We start from the raw sequence: 26915 nt of genomic DNA on the forward strand, positions 1-26915 counted from the left end.
TCAAATCTAATAAAACACCTAGCTGTGTACAAGCCAATTTGGAGGAGAAGCTAGGATTGTCTAAAAGGAAAGGCTGAATAGATTTTTGAAGAACACATAAATATTCAGAGATTTTAGGAAGAGGCAAAAGATTTCTCTCAGCAGAGCACTTGTAAGGCTTAAATGCTAACCCTAAACACAGAACATTGTAGAAGTTTGTTTTTCATGTTTTTAACAAACTAAAAGCAAGATTTGAGACAACTAGTCCCAAAAAGTAAAGATATGCTAGTGAACTATATAATGGGGACAGCCATGAGGTGTTTTAGCTTTTCCTTTTTTTCCATGACATTTTTGCAATGTTTTTAGCTCTTTGTATCTTGGAAAAGGGTGGCTATAAAAACCTTAGGCAGAAAACATTTTAAGAAAAATAGAGCTGACCAGTGTCAACTGGCTGTGTAGGAGCTGACTCATAGAAAATGCTGGTATGCCAAAGCAGTTTAACCCTATCTCATTGAAGCACGGCAAGAATACTTGAATATGCCTTTCGTGTTTTAGACATATAATATGAATTATACTGTAAAATTAATAATAATATAATAGAAATAAAAATAATTGTAGGCACATAATATGAACTATTGGCATATAATATGAAGTACAAGATGACTACTTAAATATGCCTTTCATATTATAGGCATATAAACTGCTGAAGTTTTTTGTAGTTTTGTGAATTCAGATTACTCTTTGCCTTGGCTGCACTGCAGTTTAAATTTTCCTTTTCCTTTAGCTTATCAGGTGATTGGAGAAGAAATACAAGTTTTGTTTTGTTTTTCCTACAGTTAAACACATGAAACTTTCCCAGAGTTCATATGGTGAGCAGATGTAGGTGCTTCTGAATTCTCCTCAGCCAACAGATTCTGTTAAAATTCTTATTCCCATGAAGGGAAGGGAGAGTTTTCTATGACTGATCATTTACATTAACTCCACAGTCCATTTGTTTGTAGTGTTTCAAATAAATGATCCTTAAAGGAGATAGGGCAAAAGGCATTCAGGTCACATAGAAGTATTGCAGTGTAAGAGTCACATCCATTAGATCCATCACACTTTACCTTAACAAGTTTTGCCTGTTCGAACAGTTAAACAGAATTACCTCCAGGGAGAGATGAGGCTAATCTTTAGACAAGGAGAAGGAATGAAAGAATTTTGCTTGTCCAGGCTCAAGAAAGTAAATACCTAGTGTCTATTTTCTCATTCCCACAGAATTACAGTAACAATATTCATCACTTATTTTTGCTTCCACGTCATCAAGTGCTAAATCTTAGTTTGTCGTATGCTTCATATGTGTTTCTTCTTCTGCTATTGCCAAGCGTCTGTCTGTTTCAAGTCATCATTATTTCATATTTAAATTATAGATAAATCTCCTAGTTATTGTGCCAGCCCCCCTTGTCTCCTGACGTGATTCCAGATCACACCCTCCTGTCAGTAGAATCTCTTAATCAATCAGTGAATCAATCCATAAAAACCAATCACATTACTTTTCTAGTCCAGAATCCCAGTGATTCTAACTCTTTTCAAACTCTACCACAAGGAATTAATTCAAAGCTCTTCCTCAAATGGCTCAAACATGTCATCTCTCACTGCTCCATCACTCAGCCCTTTATGAGGTTAGTTGTTTCTTTGCTCTCATTTACATGGGGTTAGATTATCCTCTCCTTTAAATCTTCATTCTCTTTGCCTTCCCTTTCTATCACTACCTTCTTCATATGAAGTATCCTCTGTCATCTTCTTGGCTAAAATTACTAAATGACTCTGGAGTAATTGAAACTATTGTTTGACATTTTGATGTAATTACTAGTATGTTGCCAGAAATTAACCTATAGTTATTTCATGCACATGTGTCATTTATCTCCAAAGATTTAATGCATGATTTTTGAGCTTATCAAATGATCCAATCATTGGATTTCTTAGTATTAGATGAAATGCCACATGGAGTTAATTAGTATTCTGTGAATATAAATTATATGAAAATTTTATTGTGATGCACAAAATAAGAAGGTACAAGCTGTTAATTGTGAGCATACAACACTACAATTCAAGTTATGATAATAATCTCATACAATCCCCTGCAAGAAGGGGCAAATTTAAAGGTTTGCCAAGAAAGTCACAAAGCATCATGCATCCATTGTTAATTGCTCACTGTGTGCTAGGCATTATATGCTAGGTATGTGTAATAAAACGTCAATGCCATCTTCCTTGACCTCATTATGTTCTCATGCTAAACACCTAAACTGTGGACTGATAATGAGAATTATAAGAAATGACTCCTTGATGGGGCCGGCCCGGTGGCTCAGCAGTTAAGTTTGCACGTTCCACTTCCGTGGCCCAGGGTTTGCCCATTTGGATCAAGGGTGCGGACATGGCACCGCTGGGCAAGCCATGCTGTGGCAGGTGTCCCACATATAAAGTAGAGGAAGATGGGCACGGATGTGAGCTCAGGGCCAGTCTTCCTCAGCAAAAAAGAGGAGGATTGGCAGCAGATGTTAGCTCAGGGCTAAACTTCCTCAAAAAAAAAAAAAAGAAATGACTCGATTAAAAACATCTTTCGTCATTAGTTATGACACAGGTAATTTCCTATGACTAACAAGCCACATATGTGTATGTTTAAATGTGTATATATATATATATATATATAACATATTATATATATGTACACAGTATGAAAAAACTAATATGTTTTCCAGAGTAGACAGTAGTAATAGAAATTACTCTATTCTTCTAAGGTTTATCTGTTTAACCTAAGTAAATATATTTATTAATGAAGACTTAAAATGCTGAAACTACTCTTCTGTATTTTAGATAAATTTTCAACATTGTCAGCAATAAGCAAATTGAAAATATGTACAGTGGGAATATGTTAAGATTTATTAAAGAAAACAAAGCCCCAAAAGCAGTTGGGAAATAATTTAACAATAGTTGTAATTTAATAGAGACAGTCCATGCCATCTTGCTAGTGAAAGTAATATTTTCCCCAAAATTTGTAACATTTTGGAAAATTTGTTTATCAAGAGTTTTTTTTTTTTCCCTAACTTTTGATTCTGAACCTAAGATAACCTTACTCATAAGATAAACATCAATTTCCTAATTTCTATAGTGGTTATTAGTACTTGGTTTCTTGGCTTATTTTTTAAAGTGAAACAATTAATGTGTTGAGTTAATTCTTAATCACAACTTTAATGTTTTCTTTCCTTCAAAGTAAATCAGCAATTTTTATGGTCATTTTTTTTTTTTTTTATTAAAGATTTTTTTTTTTTATTTTTTCCTTTTTCTCCCCAAAGCCCCCCGGTACGTAGTTGTCTATTCTTCGTTGTGGGTCCTTCTAGTTGTGGCATGTGGGACGCCGCCTCAGCGTGGTTTGATGAGCAGTGCCATGTCCGCGCCCAGGATTCGAACCAACGAAACACTGGGTCGCCTGCAGCGGAGCGTGCGGACTTAACCACTCGGCCACGGGGCCAGCCCCTTTATGGTCATTTTTTATAAGTAATGAGCTTGGCAGGATCAGGGAAAGTAAATATGTGATAGACATGGCTTTTTCTATCAAAGAAGTTTAGCTGGTAAGACAAGAGAAAAATAAAAATCATTATTTAAAGAAAATCCCAAGACAGTAGAAGAAATTTTAGAGTCCATGCCTTCAGGAACTCTTTACTGAAGCTCTGTCACATGCCAGACCCTGGGGTAAGTCCTGGCCAATGGGGGTGAGCAAGGGAGACAAGAGCAGAAGATACAGCGCCGTTATGTTAGTAAGCGAATTTCTTACAAATGAAAATTGTCATTGCCGTTCTAAGGAAATATGGTCAAGGAAGAGGTAAGAATTGAGCTGAATTTTGAAGGAAGGATAGAATTTAAATATGTAGAAGGAAAGCAGGAAGAGCCTCCCAGACATGAAGAGTGTAGTGAACAAAAATATTAGTTGGGAGGAGCTCTGATGCAGGGAAGTCTAAGGGTTTTGGGGAGTAAGGAGGATTTGGGCTGCAGTGGAGAGTTTGTGGAGGATTGAGGTAGAGAAACAAAGTTAAAAAAGTAGGCTGGAGCCTAATTGTGGGGGGCCTTGAATTCTGGGCTGAAAGAAGGTGAATGTAGGAAATAGAGAGTCACTGAAGGGTCCTGTGCCTCTTACTCGTAAACTGCATACAGTAATCAATGCCCAGTCCCCTCTTTGAGCGATGGGAAAGAGGCTGGAAGGTAACATAAGGAGTTTGTGGGTGGCAGAGTTGTAAAAGGGGTAGGATAGTTGATTGATACATATTTTTTCTAAGCTGATAAATCCTGAGGAAAGAAAGGAAAATTTGCTGACCTTGAGAGATTTTCTGGGAAGGGTTGATTAGTATAAAAGTGAGCCTAAAAATGTTTATGAGATAGATGTTAGACTTTTATCATGTTTAACTTGTACTGCATACATAGGTGTCTTGAACTGATAATGGAGTCTGTCTGTCTACACATATGCATATGTGATTATAATTGTTTTAATTGTAAATTAGAAAATTAGCATTCAACATTGAATTTTGTATTATTCAGTTCTTTGCCTTTAAAAAACTGTTGCAAAAACATACATGCATATCCAAACAGTATATTTTTCAAAACATACTGCTTGGTTTCAATTTCGTTTGTAACTTTATGGAAAAGTTAATAAGCTGTAAATTTATCTAGTAGGATGTGCTTCCTTCACTCGTTATTTGGTTGACATATTCATCCATGTCATTGAATGTTGCTATAATTCACTTGTTTTCAATGCAGTATAATATTCCATAGTGTGCATATACTGTTTATAGTTTTTTCCTGTCAAAAGCCATGCTGGTGTAACATTCTTCTTTACATACATACGTGTGCAGGAGTTTCTCTTGGATATCTAACTCTAGGTAGATTTGACAAGTTGGAGGATAAGTAAATGACATGGGTTAAACAAGTTAGCTGTCACTTTAGGAATTAGAAATGAGAACCCTGTGTGGTTTTAGCACAGTCCTGGTAAATTTTGAGGGAATAAGTTGAATACAAGATAAGGGAAGGGGAAGCCAGGGTTACTGGGCGATCTGAGTAGAGTCTTGATCCAACTGTTTCAAGAGGTACATGGTGTGTGTGTGTGTGTGTGTGTTACTTAAAGATTATGCTCAGCTATGAGTTAGAGAGACATAGAGGATTTATGTTATAGAAACATAAAATATCGCATTAAGTAAACTTTACCAGGTAATAAGTTGAAAGGCTAGCCATCCAAGGGTGGGGTCCCACTTCCATGATGTCATCAGTGCCCAGCCTCCATCTGCCATAGGATGCGACTGCTGCTGTCACACTCTTGGGAAGACTTCTCTGCTCCAGCCATCAAGTCCACATTTCAGGAGAGAAGAGAGGAAGGGAAAAGGGCAGAAAAGGGCAATGCCAATTGAGACCTATGTTTCCAGAAACCCTACCCAGTAACTTTGACTTTCACTTTATAGGCCGGTAGTAAATCACTTGGCTGCCCCATTCTTCCAACAAGGATAAATAATGTCTTTTATTAAGCTGGGCATATTGTCACCCCAAAACTTTTGAGGTTCTGTAGGGAAAAGAGGATAGATATTGATAAAGCAATCAACAATGTGCTGCAGGATGCAAGAAGGATGTTAAAAACTGACATCAGTTCTCTTATAATCAAACAAATCGTTTTTATGTTTAGACTAATAGAAATATAAAATTTTAGAGGCAAAAATACACCTGAGATTTCAGAAGTCCAAATTTGCAATTCAAAACTGAAAAGATGCCTAGTGAAGGTAAGTGACTTTAAGTTCATAGAATTATTAGTGACTGATCTCTTGAGCTAACATTTCTTGATTCTCAGGCAAGTTTCTTTCTGTTTGCCCATGTGACTCTCCCTTTTCTAGAAGCACTACACACGCAGGTTTCCCACAGAGAACAGATGACATTCTCAAGTTACAAAGTTGAGGGAAGGTTTAAAATAGGGGCTATTTACCAATTTATGAGTGGGATGTTGGGGACCATAGGGGATTTTGAGGTGCCCAGGGATATTAATCACAGACCTGTTACCAATACTAAAACCAAAAAAAGGAGTCTTGTAGATGGGGCTGTGTCGACAGGAGTAGTTAATTTTAACAGAAAACACAGCCAGCTCACAGTCTTCAAAGTGGAAGCCCAAAGCCCTGACCACATTCTGCTTCCCTCTTATCATCTGTTAGGATTCCACTTTGGCTGAATCCAAGCGGAAGTCAGGCAAAGGAACCTGTTGCTGTAATCCATGCTAATCAGTTCCCTGGGCAAAACATGGTAGAGAGGGGTGAAGGACAAACATGGAGGGACAGATTTCCAGCACCATTGCTTGTGTTGAGGTCTCCAACAGAAACGCTCGCCTACTTACTCAAATATCTTGGGGAACTTCTGGCTCTGGATTGCTCTGGCATCCTGATTATCTGCACTCCTTTGGGCTTCTAGTTAGCATGCTGCTGTTTGCGTCTTCCTCTCTCATTGCCCATGTTTTCAGGGTGTTATCCTCTCCCATAGGATACTGGTTTCTTGCCTCTGAAGTACCTCCCATTAGCTCCTTGCAGGTAGTGGGTAGATAACCACTTGGTAAACTGTTCCGGTGTTTCCATGTGACTCTCCCATCCCAGTAGCTTTGCCACAGTTCTTTTAGGATACAAAATAATAGCTCATATCCTTTGTTTGTTTAGCAAAGGAAACTTGTATAGTGTCATACTGTATCACACTCTGAGCTCCCCCAAACAGAGCACAAGACACTCGATATTCTTAAGCAAGCCCAGACTCCTGCAATGTGATGTTCATCCTAAGTTCCTGAAAGTGTCCAAGAAGATACCTTCATCATTGGTGCTTCCTGACACAAAGGGACACATGTGCAAAAGGAGCCCAAGGACATCACTACATATCTCCTAGTATTCTGTGACAAAGATCAGTCACTCCAATGGAAATGTGCAGTTTATGCTCTGATAATACTTCTAGTTTGGGTTATGCCAACAGCATATAATTAGATGTAAATCTCCAAATTAAAATACTTCTACAAAGAGGTATTAGTACTTTCTATGGGTAAGCCGGCTTGATTTACACCTTCTGCTTAAAGAAGTAATTCCCAGCTGGCTGATGTCCTTAAGCTCAGTGTTTGCTTCCATTTCCACAGTTGTGTTTGCTTTCTTTTCCCACATATGTGTTAATCTTAGGACCCAGCCATTGACAGTTCTATTGACTTATCAGCATCAGAGTCTAACTGGAAACTTACTATTAGTTTCCCCATGGGCTTGCCAACCTAAACGCATGACCTTTTGCTTACCGTAATGTCATTTAGAAAAGATCAAATTGCTTGGTTTTAAAAGCTGCATGTAAAACAATATTAAATAAATTAGAGTTCCATTAAGGCTATCAACATTATTTTTTAGCTCAGATGAGCTCTGTGGTAGGTGATTGCCCTTATTTTATATATGCATAGGTAATATTGATAATATATATTTAATTATATATTAAAACAGAAGTATGTATGATATTTGCATATATTCAATAAATATAGTTTAATGAATATGTTTTCTCACCTTTCTTTGCTTGCATTTCAACAGAGTACATTATAATCATTTTTTCTTCTGTCATTCTAAATATGGCAGGACAGGGCTAAAAGATAAATAATAAAAAGGTGCATTTTTATCTATTCATAACATCAATTCGTAGACCTTCATTGCCTTTTTTCCTCTAAGGTGTAATTCATATGAAACTGCCACTTGAGGATTTTGATGTAATTCCCTTTTTCCATATTCACACTTGTGAGGTGATAGTTCTATATGCCTTTCTAATAAGAGATGCTCCATGCCCACCTCCAACCTTGTCAACTTTATTTTGTAAAATTATATATCTCCGTATAGAATAGAATTTAGAATTTCTGCTTTTTCCTATCTTAGTATTTGTCCCATAGTCTAAACGAGATTTTGGGATCTGCCTGAAAGTTGTTATTCCTCTTGCTTTTGGTTTCTTCTCTGGGAGGTGTTTGGAGGATTGAAATTTTCCACCATGAAGTCATACACCTTTAGCATGACCTTGATTTTTTTTTCCCTCTACACTAATGAGACCCTGGGTAGCTCTTATTTAAGGAAACTGCCTTTGTCTCCTTGGTCAAATTAAATTGATCATAGCTAACTATGGGTAACCTATGGTTTTATTTGTTTACATATTTGAGTACATTGCAAAAGCCTTGAGAAAAATTCTTATTTTATTTTGGGTGTCACGATTATGCTTACACTATTCTTTCCAGTCACCTGCTGGAGGTGATGACCTTGTATTTTTTTTAGCAATGAAACTGGATATAACATGATCACTTTCTCTGTAATAGTTATGGCAAGACAAAAATGGCAGTTTAAAAGTCAAATACTATGGGATCTAGTAAACACTACCTATAGAGTCCTCCTCTAACTCTGACCTTGACCTAACTTAGTACCAAATACTGTTAAAAAATGGCTCCCCTGATAATTGCTGTGTTTGTGTTTTTTCCCAGATAATAATATATTACAGAAACATTACATTAACATAATAGACAGAAAAGTAAATTATTAGTGGCAATTTGTTTAATGCTAAATTATTAATAGCCACTTAATACCTCAGGCCAGCCATAAAAATAGTCAATCCGCTAATATTTAATGGCTACACACTCTGTGCCTGACCCTGAACTAAGAAAAAACCACATCTGAATGTTTTCATTACCTTCTGCGTCTTGAGTCCTACACAGTATCAAACTAGTTCAAGGTCGTGGGCAAAGCACATTCAAACTTTAGCGTATTTAAATGTGTTCTCTGTTATTTGGTGCATACGTGGGGAATGATTCTGGGAAGCCCAGGAAATTCTAAGATTTGGCAAAACGAAATGTTTGTAGTGCCTTTATCTTTTTTTAATTTGTTGGGAGTAGTGGGTAGTAGTAAGAGAAAGGGTAAAATTCAATGTCCCTATTCACCAAAGATTCATGGTTTATTCTTATATGGAGAAACCTCTGCCCCTTTTATTCTCTACCCTAAAGAGAAAATTGGAGCAAATCGAGAAGAATCATATCTGATTAACTGTATTTTGGAAAGCAGAAATAGTGTTATTTGTGTTTTGTTTTTAATATGCACAAGAATCATTGGAAGCTAAATAACAATACCATATAAATAATACTGCATATTTATATATGTGCCACCCATGCTTATCTCATGAGGTCTATAAGAACTGATTCCACTAGGCTAGTCACATTTCCACGTTTGAATAATGGACCACATTTTTGCCTCCAATGTCAATGTTAGATTTGTCTTCCTCATCTAAGAGAACCAAAAACAACTTCTGTTAGGTTGTTTGTTAATGTATATTCGGTATACCTTCATCTTTGTTTCCTGGAGAAAATATGTAAAGGGTGATATTTGCATTATTAAAGTGGTGTTTCAAATTTAACTCTTGGCACTTTGAGCCTAGAAAAGTGTAAGTGTATCATTGTGAAAGAATATGTTCCTTCCTCCTGGGAGACAACGAGCAAGGAAGGAAATATATGAATGTACATCTGAAAATTAGCCAGGACTGCCAATCCCCTGATAAGGCACTCATGAAAGAAAGCATACCTAATACATTTGAAATATTTTGTACTACTTTAATTTTTATATTAGTATTTAAGTATATTCTGAGTTGTTTATGCCATCTGCCATACAGATATCAATTGGGGGAATAGTTGATCAAACTACTAAGGGCATCTGTTTGATTTCATTAAATTTAAAGTTCGCATTTCAATCGCAGTGGAAATATCCTGAATCTTAATGAGAGATCCTGGTTTCCTTTGTGGTTCAGGTGAAGGCATCTGGCTTTTCAACTTCCAATGCAATTCAAGGTAGCTATGGTAACATTATAGAACAAAATAATACTCGAATACTATTATTAAGTCAGTTAAATGATGTCAATCACAGCTGGATGTTTGTGATACAAAGATGTTCAGGATATGTTCGCTGCTCTCAGGGAGCTTTGATTATACTGGTGAAGGCAAACAAATAAACAGATGGTACAATGCAATCACATGATAAATGTAAGCACAGGTGCTGGGGCTATAGAGATGAGAATCTGGACCAGGCTGAGAGGGCTGACTTGGAGGGATGAAGGTAGATGTTTGAGAATGTTACAAAATGATCTGCAGTTTGAAAGACTAGCAGAAGTGGCCAGGGAAAGAGGAAGGGGCCGGGGAATCAGAGAAAACCACCTATGTAGAGGCATGGAAGGGAGTGAATTGGCTTGTTGGGGAACTGCAAGTAGTTCAAGGTGGCAAGAGCACAGTCTGGTTTTGGAAAAGGGGTTGGGAAAGTTAAGGAGTGTTGCTGAAGAGAGAGGCAGAAGCTACAGCGTGGCCAGCTTCTTGTGATTCCCTTGGTAGATTTGAGTTACTCATGAGGCTGCGAGGAAACTTTAAGCATGGAGGTGGCTAGATTAGACTTGCTGGCTGCTCCAAAGAATGGCCTGGAAGAGTGTTAAAGAGGAGATAGTAAGGATGGTAAATTGTAATTTGTGTTATAATTTGTAGTAATCCAGACAAGAAAATTGCAAGAAAAGTAAAGCGTTTTTCTTTAGGATGAAGAAAATGAGCTCTAGTGCTCGCTTTGGCAGCACATATACTGAAATTGGAACCATATAGAAAATATTAGCATGGCCCCTGAACGAGGATGACACACAAATTCATGAAGTGCTCCATGTTTTTGTAACTAAGTGAAGTGAGGGATGTTAACTAAACTTATTGTGTTAATCATTTTGCAACATTTACGTATATCAAATCATTATGTTGTACACTTTAATACAATATTATATGTCAGTTATATCTTAATAAAACTGAAAAGAAAGAAAAAAGAGCTCTATTTTCATATTTGAAAAGAAAGAAAAAAGAGCTCTATTTTCCTATTTAAGAGACAAGTAAAGTAAACAATAAAAACAGGCCTTTTGCAGCTTCAGAAATGAAAGAGCAGAGAATCAAAGTCCCAAGGCTGGTGGAAGAACAGAAGGGTCAGTTTAATATCAACCACCACTTATAAGATGATAGTTTCTAATATCTTACAGGATGATAGTATCTAGTTATGATATAGTGTTGATCACAGAAGAGTAATTTGGTTTTAAAAAGCCTTGGAAGGGAAACAAATGACCTCAGAGTTATTAAGGGTCACAATCAAGGAAGAAGTGCACCAAGGACAGGCATGATTATTAAGGTTGCCGAATTATTTCCCATATTATAAGTACATGACAATAGAAGTATCCAAAAGCAGGGGTTAATATGGCCTTGAACCAAGTGACACTATTACACGTCCTGGAGAAAGTACCAGGAGGGGAATGGGAGCCTGGAAGCAATAAAGATGAGGGAAAAAAGAAAGATTCTTTTAAATTGTTGTTTGTGTTTTTGGTTGGTAGTTTTATGATAAATATGTGCTTTCAAGCCTGTTAGCCTGAGAACCATTTGGGTGGTAGAGTGGCAAGGGTTACTGCCTAACTACTCTTCTGCTTGGATGAATTGGGTCCAACCAGAGGAAAGAAGGGAAGTTCAAGATGGAGTCAATCAAGTGATATTAAACTGAGATGGGGATTCAGGGACAATAGGTTTCATAGTGGTAGGCTCAGTTTAGATGCGTTCTGTTTGGACACACAGATTTGGGAAGAGTGTGTAAAGCCAAGTAGAGGACGTCCAGGTAAACAGGACTAGAGGTCAGGAAAGTGATCTCTCTTATTTCAATGAATCATATTCAACTCTGTTCACCTAAGTAATTGAGAGTAAACTAGATCTGTTTTGGGTTTCTTGCTTATTTTATGTGACGGAACAGCATGGAGGAGGGAGACAAGATTAACAAATAACTAAGTTCTTGACTGGACTGAGCCCTGTCATAGTTCACTCAGTGGAGAATACATATATATATATAAAGAACATCTCCAGCGTAGTCAAGTGAATGACACAGAGCCCCTGTGATACCTTCAGATTTATATTTTGATTGGATAACAGAGGTCAATTGTTCATGAAGGTTTGTTTTCTGGAACTTCTTTCCCTTACAAGTGGTCCACTTTATTAACATCCAGAGTACACTACAAGGCTCAGTTGTTCTTCCTAAACTTTGGGGACAACTTGTTAGGCTTTCAGATGTGTGAATTCTGCTATTAGTTTAGCTTTAATTCCTTGTATTGTATGTTCATAGGGATATTTTTGATCATTTAGCTTCCTGAAAGAGATGATTTACCATGAATCTATTTTATGAAAATTTAATCCAAGGGAAGATTATTGCCTTTGAAAAAGACTTAGTTCAATATCAAATTTGTCTTTAGAAGTTTCTTAGTGCATTCTGAAATAAAATTTTTTTCCCATATGGCTAATATTATAAAGATCACTACTTTAACCCAATTTTCCTTCCCCTTCTTATTTCTGTGATCATATTACCATTCTAAATACTAAATATTCCTCTTCTTTTTTTTCTGCCTCTGAAATTTCACTATCTAAACTTTGCCAAAATGTGTAGCCATTTTACATACGCAGTTTGCTCCTAAACTGTGGGGAAATACGTAACCAGAATTATGAAATTCTTCAAATTGGCACGTATACTTGGTATCCTCAGGCAACCATCTCATTGTCAATGTGCAGTGCTGACTACTACTACTAATAACAGTAATATTATCATTTATACTTTCATGGCATCAATTGGTTTACAAAAAATGTCAATACAGTTTTCCTTTTCTGGTAGAGCTGCCCTATATCTCAACATTGTTGATGTCAGGTAAATTTATAGAAATAACTAAAGTTGAAAAATTTTAAGTTTAATACTCTTCTTGCTCCGTTGCTCAATTCCACCTTCATAAATAATCAGTGATCTGGGATTTACTCTCTTGTGTGTTAAACTCATTCTCTAAGTTTCTGTAAGTCCTTGTATTCCTCATATGGAAATATATCTCTCTGATTTTTCAGCCTTTGCCAACCTTCTAGGGTGACTCCCCTCTAACCCAGCATGCCACCTCATATAATAAAACAGAGGATAGAAAGAATCCTTTGAACCATTCCATTTTAACCACATAATGTATTTCCAGTGATAACCAGAGGTAAGGCATGGACATACCGAAGCAACATCAATCTGCCAGCACCCCGTCTTACATACCTGATACACATTGACTCCAATCCTATCGCCTTTCACTTGGAAAGTCCTATCTCTGACATTTGCTTTCAATTTTATGGCATTCATAACTTGTCTTTCCCTAAAGAATTCATCTTGGTCTGCTCCTCATGCTGTCTCCACCTTGTGGTAGCCCATGCCTATCCAGTTCCTGAGCCTAGGGAGTCAACTCTGAGTCCTGTTGCAGAATCCAAAATACTTGCAGGCCATGGAGGGAGGATATTTGGGTACTGACTTATAGGTAATGTATAAACGTTTAAATCATGACTCCAGAGGCAATGTCATTGACTGTACTTTCTTACCTAAAACAGAGAGATTCAAAGTAATTTCTAGTCTCTTAGAAGATGATATGGGAGAGATTTTTGAGTAGGCCTTTCTTTGTCTCGATTCTCTGATTGGAGAATTAGGTACTCTCCTCCCAAACCTCGTCTTCAGTGTGATCGAAGTTGCCTCACTGAGGTTTACTGCTGCTTCAGTCTCCACTGTCCAGAGAACAAGGTGTCACAGTGTTACCAGGACAGCACACTGGTGGTACACTAAGGGAGGCCTTTTCTAGGAAAGCCTGGGGTGGACATACACATACACCCATGCTCGAATACACACAGATGATTTTGTTAACCTATGCCACTAATGTCTGAGGAAGTGAAGTGAAGATGAAAGACTGTCCTCATTGGAGCAGGTTATTCATTTTTAAACCAGCATGAGAAAATCTGGCATGAGTCATGGAAGTGATGCACAGGAGAAATCATTAAGCTTTAACTGTTTTCTTCTTTTTCCTGAACAACCTCTGTTGACTGAGAAATGCAATATTAATTGGTAAGGCATTCTCTAGCTTTGCCAGTAAGCCCAAGTTTCGCTTCCTCCTACGTCAGAGGAAGATAAGAAAAACATACATATGACCTGTCTGGATGTGTTCCTTAAAGTCAGTCTCTCAGTTTATGGCAAATTTGGTATTTTGCCTGATTAAGATGTTATAGATCATTCTTCTGCAAGAATTATACTAGGCAGTGTGCTTCTCTCAAGAAACACTGATTATCTTGCTTCAAGCCTGAAGTGGTCAGAATTGTGGGAGGTTTTGCCATTAGGTAATATTAGAATTGGAAATAAATCAAAATTCTACCAGAAGATTTAGGGACACTCCATTTCTGGTAGCATTTGCCTCTTTTATTATATTTGTTATCATGCAGAAATTGAGTAAAAACTGCTTCTTTCCTAAAAGTAAAATAACCTTAGTTTTCTCCTTCGTGCCATAAGAAAATAGCTAGAATATACTCATAAGCATGATTTCAGAGAGAATCCACTAAAGTTCAATGGGAAACTTCTTCACAGTAATATTTTCTTTGGAAAGTAATGCTATGGTTGAATATGGGACAATTGCCCGTGTATTTTTGTTCTGATTTTAGAGAATTGCAAGGAGCTCATCAGAAATGAGAATTATGACTGAATTACCGTTTTCCTAGTCTTCTTGTAAGCTGGTAGAATCAAAAGGCAGAAGAAAGAAACAAGAGAAAATAAAACAGATTGTTTCAAATTCTTTTCTTTTTTTTATAGTTTGTTTGCTTATAGATTTTCAAGTCAGTCTATATCTGAATTCAAGGATATGGCTGAAAGAAGATAGTCTGAACCTTGAAAAGAAATCTCTCTTCCTCTCTCTCTCTTTCTCTTATACAGAGACACACACACACACACACACACCCTCACACTCAAATGTAATGTGAGTGGAGAATTGATTTATCAGAGAGCTGAGACTGTACTGATTTATCCTTTCTAAGTGCTAGTAAAAAGTGTATTTGATTTGATTCTATTGATCAAGAAGACATGTTTTACCTCTCTTAAGTGTTATCTAGTATTTGAATTTTCTGTGAAGTTATATGTGAGATCAAGGAGTCCACAGGTTATAAAATTTACATTTGTATAAGACTTGTATGGATTTAGAAGTCAAAGCAGAATATTCTCTCAGAGCTGGAACTCTGACACAAAAGCCTTACATGCTAAGATTACACTGAATACACATCATAGGATATGAGCTTTAAGTTGGGAGTTAGGCTTCTAAAACTAACTAAGTGCTCAATACTTTCTGCTTTTTACACAACCTGACACAGCACAGGATTTCCTAGACTTATCTTGTTAGATTGCATAATCAATACAACACCAAGTTCTAGCATGACTTGTAACTGAAGGCTTTATTTTGTTGGTCTGCAATTTAAGGTCATGCCTTTAGAATTAAGTAACGTACTGTTGCTGATTTGTGTAGTTATTACTTCACTGTAAACAAGAAAAATTTTAAAAGTATTTTTCTAAGGTAACACAATAATTTTAACTGGTGTCATTTATCTTTTAAATTTGTGATTGAAATCCTTTAGCATACGGAAATGGTTTTCTATGTAATTTAATTAGCCACTGATCTAATAAGAGTATATTTGCCTGAAATATCTCAATGGCAGTGTTGGGCAATATGGATTATAGTAGATATCCGCATCATTTTACCCAGATATATTGTAATAATAATTTCACTTGCACTATCACTTTCATAATGGAGATGGTTTAACCAGTTCATGTTGATTTTTCCTCTTAAATAAGTCATATGTGAGCAAACAGAGTACAGGATAGCAATTATTAAAGTACAGCTTAAAATGCCCTGTCTCTGCAATGAACCAACGGAGAGATACTGCTTTTTGCCATGAGACCATCGGCAAGTTAATGAAACCCTGAACTTCATCCTCATCAGTAAAGTGAAGATAATGAAGGCCGTTCTAGCTACCATAAGGTTGTTGTGATAATCACCAAGTCAAATTAGATTCTTATTGTAAGAGATCTGTATAGACTGAACTCAGTGTTTTTCTTGGTGATAGTGTAATGGTTATTATTGTGATTATGCAAATATAGTGGAATTGATAACTGGCAAGCATGGAGAGACATGAGAGTAACTTTTTGTTTTTCAATTCTTATACAAACCTGGTGAGACCTTAGATATAGTGTTCCTTATATATAGGATTAAAATAAAGTTGGGTGGTCTGAATATATTTATTTATGTATATGTTTGTTTATTTATACATGTATTTATCTATTTTCTTCTTATAATCATGGAGATTCTGAAACTCAGTTTGCTTATAAAAAGTATAGAGTAATTTTTTCCAACTTTCTGTGAGTCTATGGTTAAAAGACAGTCTACAGTAGGAAAGAAAATCTTTAATGGGCCTACCATTTTAATTTATTTCACTATCCCTTCTCACTTCTGGTAGTGGGAGCTCTGGCCAAGGAGCAAATCCAGATATGAAAAGAAAAAGGAGACGAATTTGTTCACTATCCCATGAAAATTACACGAATATGTTGAATTTTAAGGGCACATTCTACCATTACTAAGGTGGGATTTCAGAATCTGTAATAGATGAGAACCTGACTTTTAGGATGACGGAAAAGCCCTTTTTAACCTCAGTATAAATAACCAAATACTAAGTAAGCTTCTTGCCAGCTTACACATTTTTTTCTCTCTGTCTTAAAATTTTCCATATTTTAGTTTATGCTTATCTCTGAATGTTAGATTTTAAGAAAGTTCTTCATGATTTATATGTTTGTAAAGAAGTTAGAATTGTACCTAGCAGAAGAGAGTTTCATAAACGTATTTGTTAAATCAAAACACACATACGTACACAGACTATTAATAAATTTAGACTCTCATTTACAGAACTATTTTAGGTGGAAAACACCTAAACACCTTGTTATATATCAACCTTGTCATATACAGCCGCTTTATGTGTCAGCCTTTTTTATAAAGCCTCCCGTTTAATCCTCATAAAAAGTATAAATCCTTTTAAATTACACCATCTGTCATACAAATTGATATATATGCAAATTATGTAGGAAGAAACTCTAATGCCTTATTTTTAATATGGTAACCTAAACATTTGCATAAACAAAAAATTGCATATTTAATACATTTTATGATCTAATCGTTAACAATAACTACCCAAGGGCTTTACTTGGGCTGAAAAGATGTTCCTAACTCTTCTGCTTCTTTTCTGTCTCAGGTGGCTGCTTTCCTTATTAAGCGCAGAAGTTTGAACCCAGCGCAAAGGATTACAGTTTGTTATTTCACTTTAATTTCTCTTTAATTTTAGTAGGTTTTAACACTACCAATATGTTAAAACCTCTCATTAGCCCCGTTAACTTGAGAATGCCATCAAAAGAGATGATCTACTAATTTGATGATCATCAGTACACAGCTGCTTTGATTAAACCCGTGAAATTAATTTAAAAGTGCATATTAAATAATAGCACTTCAGATGGCTGGCCCAGTGGTGTAGTTGTTAAATTTGCACACTCTGCTTTGGCAGCCCAGGGTTCGAGGGTTCAGATCCCGGGCACGGACTTACACACCTCTCGTCAAGCCATGCTGTGACAGTGTCCCATGTACAAAATAGAGGAAGATTGGCACAGATGTTAGCTCAGGGTCAATCTTCCTCACTAAAATAAAAATGATAATGATAATAGCACTTAGGAAATATGTCATCATTGCTTATTTTACTCTGACTGGGTGTTGAGTGGAAGCACACAGCATCAGTCAGTATTTTACATTGAACCTGCATCCCTGTGTCATGTGTGCCTCACAGATCCTCTGGAGGATTAACCCTCAGGCGAGGATTTCCTTCCAGAAGACTCTTCCTATTAGATACCAGGGTAGTTGGCTTCGTCCTGGGCTTTGGGGATAGGAGGAAAGGAGAACTCCCTTTGCGAGTTCTTTGCCAATAGGAAAATACAAAAGCGAAATCCGACTGTATGATTAAACCATGTTTATTGACCTCAAACTCTCCAGGGAATTTTCCCTGAGGTTTTCTCTGATGAAAGCCTGAGATAATTTTTCCTCTAAATTCCCGTAAGGTGTCGTAGAGCTTCCCTTTGGCTGCTTGAAATGAGTGCACAGACTTTAAAGAATTCCTGTATCATGTTACGTTCTTAAAATGCTTGAAAACCCTGAGTTATAATTATCATGAATTTTGCTCATATAAATGTTTATGAAATATATGGCTATGATCTTTGGAGCGGAGAGAGTTACAACTGTGGTTCAGACAGAACTGTGATTGCATTCCAGCTTTGGCACCTCCAAGTGTGTGGCTTTGAGCAAGTTTCTTTATTTTTCTAAGCTTCACATTCTTCACCTCTAATAACAGTATCAAGTTTCAAGAATGATATGAGGCGCAATGAGATGATATAATAGTACCTTGCAAGGACTTACGTGCTCAGTGTATGCTAATCTCTTCCCTTGTTCTTTTATTTTCATGCATATATACAAAATATATTTACTAATATTTATATACGCAAAATATGTAAAATATACTTGTTTATATATATGTACAAACAAGCAAGGAGGTACCTCATGAAAATATTTTGCTTGAAATGCTAATTATAATTGAAAAATCAAACTTAAAATCTTGAAATAATGTCAGATTTGGGACCTTTCTATAAGAAGTATTAATGAACTCAGTATAAAAAACAGGGTTAATAGACACACCAAATTAAAAAATAATTTATTTATTTGTTTAATTTTTATTTTAAAATAATGCACAAACTTTAAAAGAAATATGAGAAAATTATCCATGATCTCAAGCATCATTAAATTTTAATTTATAAATCCAGTTAGTCCAAATTTTGCATTTATCATTATTGAAGCAGGAAATAGTACACTTAGAACTGGAGGGATTAATTGACCAGAGAACAAGCCTTAACAAGCTCTTAAAATGACCGGACATCCTTGTGTTTAGGGCAACAACAATCTAGTTATGCAGTAACTTTATATTTTACTCCTAAAGACAGTTTGAAACCCTCCTATAGTGCAAAAGTGTTGATGTTAGAGGCATAAATGTTTGTAAGCAGATCATAACACTAAAAATAAGAAAAATAAATTTCAACTGAAACAATATGTAATTGTATATCTGTTTTTTTAAAGTGTTAATGCTAGAATTCATGTCATTTAAATTATTTGGAGATATTGTCATCAAGAATATAAATATATATTCCAAGAATCCAAGAGCTTCTATCATGTGAATTGAAAAGAAATAATTTACGGGGCCGACTCCATGGCCCAGTGGTAAAGTTCGCGTGCTCCGCTGCCGCAGCCCAGGGTTCGGATCCTAGGCATGGACATGGCACCGCTCGTCAGGCCACGTTGAGGCAGCGTCCCACATCCCACAACTAGAAGAACCTGCAACTAAGATATACAACTGTGTACAGGGCGGGTTTGGGGAGATAAAGCAGGAAAAACAAAAAAAGATTGGCAACAGTTGTTAGCCCAGGTGCCAATCTTATAAAAAAAAAAAAAGAAAAGAAATAATTTACTACTTCCTAATACATTTAAAAATATAGTGCTAATGTATGTAACAGTGTTGACAAGTCATGAAATCACCCAAAGTACAGTGTTGCTGGGCTCTTTTTCTTCCTGCGTACTCCTGAGTTACTATTTGTTTTGCACAGCACTAAAAGTATAGTGGGGACAATGCTGCATCATACATATTTTTTAATGAAATATTCCTTCCTTTGGCTATCTCCACTTTGACCTTACACTCAACATGGCTGGCAGTCTTTTCGCCAAGTCTCCTAAGCAATGGCATAGACAATGTTACTATTGAATAATTCAATTTAGGATGGCCTGATTGAGGTCATCCCCATGTGTCTTCCTACTCACTTTATCACTTAATATGATCTGTAACAAAAAGTCACAAGTAATGTTTAATTTAACTAAGAAGAGACCTCCTCAAGAGTGTGTCTTAAATGTTTCCGTTTATAATAAATATATGAAACTAAATGTTCTAGGGGGCACACTTCAAAGAACAAAAACCTCAAGTTAATACCTAAAAAACAGTGATAATTCTATTTCAGTCACTAGTTAGGATAAAGCTCGCTCCCAAAGTCTATTCATGGTAATCACACTTCAGCACTGAAATTGATGGAGAACACCTGTTTACTACCCTGTCTCTGTTCTTTTATATACTGATAAAGAAAAATCATGGCATATTCAAGTGAACACACTCTCTTTGGAATTGGTAACCTGTTAACACTACACTTCTTGTGACTTCAGGCCAATTATGCTTTCCTGTATTCCTTGTCTTGAGAACTCCTTAAGGCACTTCTCTCTGATTGGCATTGCTGTAATCGATATGTGATAAGTTTATTCAATGATTGAAGAAATAAATTGAACACACTGATCAAAATTTGACAACCCAGCTCTGTAGAGCTGATCCCCTACCCGGCTTTCTAGTTCCACTATTTTTTCGTTTCTCTGATTCTTTAATATTTTCATAATTGAAGTGTGAATTGCTGAATCTCTAAGTTCTGTATTTCAGCTTTTGCTAAGATTTTAACAACTTAACGTATTCATATTGATATTTGCTTTCAACTGATAAAGAAGAATTAATTCAGATATTCAATAATGGGATTTTTTTGGCCTCCTAAGTTAATAAAATTTTGGTTCACATGAAAGATGATGGACTGGAGAACTTTTGTTCCTATGGTAGGTGACCAAGTGGCTTAGTTTGAGTTTCAATATCCTATGTCAGGAGGTCTGGAACACTCTAGAATAAACTTTTTTCTTTTTGCCATAGCCCTTCATTCTCACCCAAATTCAATAGCAATATAAACAGGGTGTCAAAATAAATGCCTAGAAAGCATTTTAAGTTAAACCTAAAGAAAACTTAAAATGTGTATTTTCTATATGAAAGTTCCCAGGTGGAATAGTCAAATTTAATTACATATGTCCCTCTTAATTTGGCCCAATACGTTTTCCTCAAAAAAGAATTAATTTCAGTGATGCTTCAGTGATGAATTAAATGAATAAACCTTTAAATAATAAAAAAAATTAATCTATAAGGAGCAATTTGTTGGTAAATCATTATCCAAAAGGAAAACAAGATAAATCCTAATTAAATCAGAATTCACAGGTAACTTGTTTGTTTACTTTCAAAAGGATGCACATTATGTGTAAGTTAGTAATATTTGGACCATGTGGTAAAGCTCTTTGAATATACAGTTTCCCATTCATGTTGTTATAATTGATGTAGGCTAAAATATAATAGAGTCATTTTTAAAACATGAAAGTAGAACAGCTGTGTAATAAAATATCGTGTACTGGGAATAGAAACATTCCTGGATTTTCACAAAACCCTCTCAGATCCTAGCTTTTCTTTCTTTAGATCTCCTCTTGGGTGTATTTTAAAATTTGCTACAATTAATAAAGGCTTAAATATGGGATTTAAGCTGATCAGTCGATCTTTCAGTCTTAATATTTTGCCTGAAATTATTGTAGGTTTATGAAATCAAGAGCAGTACCATGTCGTGGTTAGTGGCATGGTCTCTGGAGCCAGAATGCCTGGGTTCAAAACACTAACTCTTCCACTTATAAACTTATAACCTTGGGCAAGTTAGTATATTTCTGCCTCCGTGTCATCATTTATCAAGTGTGATGATGGTGTGATGATGAAACTAAGGTAGTTTAATATAATGATTGGTGATTTGAACAGTTTAGAGCCATGCATATTTTTTGCTACCTTCATATTGTTTTTCAAGAATAACCCTATGAATATGTTTTGTCACAGTCAATACAATTGTCCTGCTTGAGCCTTGTGTTGCTAGGATGTGATGGTGGGTGGGGCTGGTGGGGAGGGTAGGAGAGGATAAAAGGATGGAGATGATGGTATAAAATACCATTCCTTTGCTTGGGATTCTTTCAGCAGTAGATTCAGAATCACATGGCTGCCACCTAAATACTCACATTCCAGTGTAAGGGCTGGGTTGGCCCTTGTACACACAATGTGTGTAGACAAAATTCAATGTCTAAAGAGAATGATGCTGGTGTGGCAGAGTAATAGAAAAGATCCCTACCCCTAACCACTCTCCTTTGTAAGGAAAAGCCTATACTGCATGAATCTTGATAAACTTTCCATAACCCCCTGAGGTATTCTACTTTCCTTTTTCTTTTACCATTTCATGAAAACCTAATGTGCTGAATTCTATAGATCTTATCTCCTCAAAATTATCCATTGTTGTTTTATATTTTATGCTTTTTTACTATTTCAGTTCTCATTTCACCTCTCTTAAACTCATAATAGCTTTTAAACTGACTTCTTTATCTATTTATTGTTGAATCCATTCTCCACACTAGGGTTTCTCAATTTCACCACCGTTGACAATCTGGTCCAAATAATTATTTGCTGTGAGGGAGCTTTCCTGTGAATTATAGGGCATGTAGCAATTTCACTAGCCTCTACCCATTAGATATTAATAGCACTTCCCTCAGTTATAAAAACCAAAAAGTTCTCCAAATGTTGCCACATGGGCCCTGGATGGCAAAATCATCCTCAGTTGAGAGCCTGTGCAACAATTCTTCCTTCTTGATCTTCCTAAATTACAGTTCCGATTATATCATTCCCTGATGAAAAACTTTCACTGGCTTCCCATATTATGCTGAAAAATGTCCAGACAACTCTGACTCTGGTCATCTCTATGTTTCCTACTCCTTAATCTCTTACAAATCTTCTCTATTATTTAGAACGGCTGATCTATGAGAAATTCTTCAGATTGATAGATAGATAGACAGAATGACAGATAGATGGGAATTTTCTGGATTTGGTGACTGTTCTTAACCATAGGTTCTTCCCAAATACCCTGCCTGTTCTACATCTGGGATCATATATCCAGATTTTTACCTGCTTAAAAACACAGTCTTGCTCAAATTTCTTCACATAGTAACTCGGTTTAAACCCTCATTGGAATTGAGAGGAGTCTTTGCTTTATATACATATTATAATAGATTATAAAGTCACTGTTTACGACCATATGGTTTCAGCATAGAAACAGTCAAATAGATCAGTGGAGCAAAATATTGAGCCCAGAAACAAACACCAATGTATATAGAGACAATCTATAACAAAGGAGATATTTTTGTATCAATGGGGACCAGAGAGTTCATTGGAAGCTGTTTGCTGGCTCAAGAGACAAATCTTTTTGGAAAAAAAGAAAATTTTAATTTTGTTCTATATGCCAAAACAAAAAAATCACTTAGGTAGAGATGTAAATGTAAGTAAATATAAAAATAACATAATCTCAAGAAAACATTTAGGACATAGGAATAATCTCAGTTTTAGGGAGATCTTCTTAACCAATACAGGATATCTAGCAGCTCTCAAAGAAGTTACAGATTTATTTTCCTAAGTAAAATAATCAAAATGTTTGTATGCAAAATTATATCATTGAAAGGCTAATAGGCAAACAGTAAAGTAGGAATAAATATTTAAATGACATGGTTAAAGAATCGATATTCAGTCTTCAAATAAACGTTACAAATTAATAAAGAAAAATAAGAATTTCATCAGAAATGAGAAAGTCCATTTGTTTAATAAGTATATGAACATCTTCTCAAATTCCCTAGTCAGGAAATGCAAATAAAGCTAACAATGGGTTGCTATTTCTTGCTATGGAAGGTGAGGCAGTGTATCTTTACTCATTTTTGGAAAGATTACAGACTTTTGAAATAGTCCAGCAATATATTTTAAAATCAAATACAAAACTTTACTCTTTGATCCAACGAAACACACTTCTGGGAATCTATTTGATAGAAATAAATGTTATATGTACCAGGTTGTTCATTACAGAATAGTGTGTAGTGGCAAAAAACTGAAAAACATAGAAAAATGGGTGAATTAACTATGGCATAATCAACAATGGGTTATTACATAGTTATGGGAACATTAGATTATTTGGAGGAATTTTTCTGTGATAGAAGCAATATGCAGAGAAGTATATATGATATGATTCATTTCTGTAGGAAAAAAACTAGAATCCGTGTTTGGGGTATGTGTGTGTGTGTGTGCATGTGTAATTATATCAACATGGAGAAGGGTAAAGAGAAATCCATACCTTGTTTTCGGAAAGTGTAGGTGTAAAGAAAGGAAGGAAGATATGGATAGAACAAAGAATAGAAAAGTTGTTCATGATTTTAAAGAATCATAAAGCATATGTGATATACATTTATTTCAACAAGAGTGTGTGTGCGTGTGTGTGTGTGTCTGTTTTGCATGTGCCTAAGGAGATAAATTAAAATGAACATAAGCATGCATTCTTATACAAAATAGTTTGACTATTATCTAACTGCATTATATACTCTGGGAAATTGATTGCAACTCTCTACTCCAGCCCTACATCCTGCTTCTCCTCAAAAACAAATAAATAAACAACACGAACAGAATTAAAGTGAAGTCTCCACTAGACACCCCATTGGACTTTTGAATTATTCCGATTATATCTAAGTCCATCAAGATACCTTGACAACATGCCTTCTCTGTGCCCCTGTGTAAGGAAGGAAATCTTGCATTAGACTTAACATCCTAGTCAAAATTTATTTATTCACCCTTTCTCTTAATAACAATAAAAACGTTGAGTGTCTTCACTGAATCATGCAATTTAGTCTTGAGAACATGATCAATGAGACATGGCCCCAGCCCTAATCTATAAGGTGATGCAGGCACATGAAAAGATTATCATATACCAGATGGAAGTCTCCATGATGAATACCTGGAGTTCTGAGGGAGCCCAAAAGAGATTTAAAGCCAGTCAGAAATGAATCAAGCTTATTTTCTCTCTATCTATTCTTTGAATGGATCATAGAGATTAGAGCCTTTGTTTATTTTGCAATATGGTTTGTAACGAATCCATTTTTAGTATATCAGTATACTACTGAGTTGAATTTAGAAATTTAAATGTGTCATTATAAATAATATATACATTCAAGATTTTTATAGAACACATTGCTTTGTTTATTGAATACTCTATTTCTTGTTTATGAAACATCTAAAATTTTGGGGACTTTAGGTTTATTCCTGAGAGTAATTGTATATTTTCATGTATGGAAACAAAATGTAAGGAATAAACTTTGTTCATCCCCCAAAATGAAAACTTTGTGTACGGGTTCATTATGCTATCTGCAGAGTACAGTATAATATCATGTTCAAATTATTTTCTTTCCTTAAAATTGAATTTCATTTTTACATTTGTATATATACATACGTCTATGTATGTGTGTGTATGTAGATTAATATGGCAGCATGACTTCATTTTATGTCAGTAACAATGAATTTCAGTTTAAGAACCTTAACTCTTTCAACCAAATGGGGCTAGTTATTTTTTATGGGTCAGCAGCTGCCTGCAATTCCAAAGGTTATGAGATTGGGCTTTTCAAACTTATCATGTTCCATTTTTTAAATCTGTAAATTTGATTTTCGAAAACTCCGTTAAAACATGAACAGAAATATCCACACATATTAAATATATGTTAAAAATAACTTTAAAGATTTCCGATATTTCAAGAGTTAATTTTACAAAGACAGGTATGGCTTCATGGATATGTGGTGTGTGACCTTGCAGTTGCACAGGGACCCACTTTTAGAAGGACTCTGTGCTTAGTTTAATGCTCTGCTGCTGCTATCTTGAAATTCTTAATAATTTTGCCTTTGAATTTATGTTTTGTAATTGAAGTCCACTGAGACAATGAAGCATGAATATCAGCCTTGGAGCTGCGGGGTGGCAGCTGTGGGTACACAGGTTCAGGCCTGCAGGCAAAGTAGGCAGCACAGAAGCCAAGCGATTGGCCTGGCATCAACGCACGCATACACATGCCTCTGCATCCGGGATGCTATGTGTACCCAACATGGCCAAGCCGGACCCCGGCCAGATGAGCAGTGGCAACAGCAGCTGCAGAAGCAGCAGCAGCAACCCTGGGAGCTGGGAGTGGCTCCTGCAAGCCAGCAGGGACAGGGCCCATGGTGAGGGGCCAGCTGCCTGTTAGTCCCAGGAGCACATCCCCGCAGTATCTACACAAACACTAAATCTCCTGCCTAAGTCCCAAGTCAGTGCCTGCAGAGCTCAGGCAGTAAACTTTGTCAATAAATTATTACAAAAAAGGGAGTACACATGGACATTGCAATAAAGCATATCAGGCAGTTCTTAGAATTCTTCGTAGTTTACGATGTCCAGTTGTAAAAACTGCTGTAACATTGCAAAGCAAATATCCACCAGCCTAGAAATACGGATTAAATTTGAAGATCATCACATTTGATGGAAAATAACACTATTTTCATATGAAACTTTAAATGAGCCAATTATTAACGAGGACAATTTTTAAATTAAATTTTCTTTGTAACTGAAAATACAGGAATAGACTACATAAACAGGCATTTTGGATTATATACAAATTATGAAACTACTTTTGGTTTCTTGCACGACCTCAGCAAGTTACAGGAAATGTCAGAGGAAATATTAAAATACCATTGCATACATTTACATTTAATATTCAAATCAATTTTAAGGCTGTATAAGGGACCTTTGTTGTGATGGAATTGTTCTGTATCTTGACTGTGGTGATGAATACATGAACTGATACAGGTGATAAAATTGCATAAAACTAAATACACACACAAATGAATACAAATAAATTAGTGAAATATGAATGAGATCAGTGGATTGTATCCACATCAGTTTCCTGGTTATGACATTGTACTATAGTTTGCAAGATGTTAACATTGGGGGAAATCGGGTGAAAGGTACATGGGATCTCTCTTTATTATTTCTTACAATTTGCATGTTAATCTATAAGTATCTTAAAATAAAAAGCTTAATTAAAAAATTCGCATTCAGATGTAGACCAAATTGATTTGTATGAAGAGTTAAATCTTTATAGAAAAATTGTTCTTTGAGAATTTGGCTCTAGATGTACTAAAATTTATATAT

At 35.8% G+C, this 26915-nt stretch overlaps 1 protein-coding gene and 1 non-coding gene across 2 annotated transcripts in view; both read left to right on the plus strand.

Annotated features, from left to right (window-relative positions):
• HCN1 (hyperpolarization activated cyclic nucleotide gated potassium channel 1) overlaps positions 1–26915 on the plus strand; it is a 368640-nt gene that overhangs the window by 233306 nt on the left and 108419 nt on the right. The gene's annotated exons all lie outside the window — the stretch shown is intronic.
• LOC124245215 (U6 spliceosomal RNA) lies at positions 10605–10711 on the plus strand. Its single transcript, XR_006890220.1, has one exon. It is a non-coding gene; the product is annotated as a U6 spliceosomal RNA (small nuclear RNA).

This window comes from Equus quagga, chromosome 9 (genome assembly GCF_021613505.1).
Source record: "Equus quagga isolate Etosha38 chromosome 9, UCLA_HA_Equagga_1.0, whole genome shotgun sequence".
NCBI lineage: Eukaryota > Metazoa > Chordata > Mammalia > Perissodactyla > Equidae > Equus > Equus quagga.